The following is a 1,016-nucleotide window of genomic DNA, read 5'->3' on the forward strand; positions in this document are numbered from 1 at the left end:
AAGCCTTTAAATGGACAAGGCACTTCAATAACCACCATATTGTGGTCTAGGTCCAGCGCTTGCAGACTTATATTGTTACTACCAAAGCCACAATCACTTCAACAGATTTGTGTTTTCTAAAGCAAAGGTCATTCTCTACTACTACATGGTTGAATCACTGGATACTTTTCAAAAATTTCTTTTATTTCTTATTGTTTCCTTAAGATTTCCTCTTTCTCCTAAGATGTTCTAATTTGGAGACACCCCATGACTCACTCTGCTTAAACAGGCAGGAATCTTCTGGCTAGTTGGTTCTTTAAGTTTTCAGAATGTCAATTGCAACCCTGAGAACAGCGTTTTTAAAAATTTTTTAACATTTTAATACTGTTCAGATCAGTGTATCTAGTTTGTAAAAATATGAAATTCTTCACAAATTTGCATGTCATCCTTGTGCAGAACCTTGTGCCAATCTTCTCTGTATTGTTCCAGTTTTAGTACATGTGCTGCCAAAGTGAGCACTTAGCTACAGTTTCTGAATGAATCTCTGGTAGAAAAATAATTCCTAAGCCCTGCTTATAATTTAATTTGCTCAATAAATATTTACTGCATGGGTTTTTTGTTTTAGGTATTTACAATATAGTGTAAATGTCAACAATATCCTTACATTCTATCAATAGTAGAAGCAAAGAGACAATAAATAAATATATTTAATTGTATCATATATAATAATAATTGCAACTCTGCTCATAGAACAATTTTTGTACAATTTTCTCTCATAATGCTCTACACTCAAAAATAAAAAATATCTACCTGTAGATTATAATATTCTAGAATATTATGGTCTGGTATCTTTTCCTTCTTGTCTTAGCTTACATCTGCTAAACCATTTGCAAATTCAGCTCTCTGAGGCAAAGGGGACCATATTATTCATCCTTTTCTCATCTCCAATCCTATCTCATTTAGGACCTTCCACGTCACAAAACTAAAACAAAGTCTGGCCCCTTTCCACTCTACTTTTCCACTATCAATATAACTTC

General features: G+C 33.2%; 1 non-coding gene across 1 annotated transcript; it reads right to left on the bottom strand.

Annotated features, from left to right (window-relative positions):
* Positions 1-390: 390 nt before the first annotated feature.
* LOC119039982 (U6 spliceosomal RNA) lies at positions 391-498 on the bottom strand. Its single transcript, XR_005080764.1, has one exon. It is a non-coding gene; the product is annotated as a U6 spliceosomal RNA (small nuclear RNA).
* Positions 499-1,016: the final 518 nt, after the last annotated feature.

The sequence above is a fragment of the Artibeus jamaicensis genome, unplaced genomic scaffold, assembly GCF_021234435.1.
Source record: "Artibeus jamaicensis isolate MK-2021 breed Jamaican fruit bat unplaced genomic scaffold, CSHL_Jam_final contig_700, whole genome shotgun sequence".
Classification (NCBI taxonomy): Eukaryota; Metazoa; Chordata; class Mammalia; order Chiroptera; family Phyllostomidae; genus Artibeus; species Artibeus jamaicensis.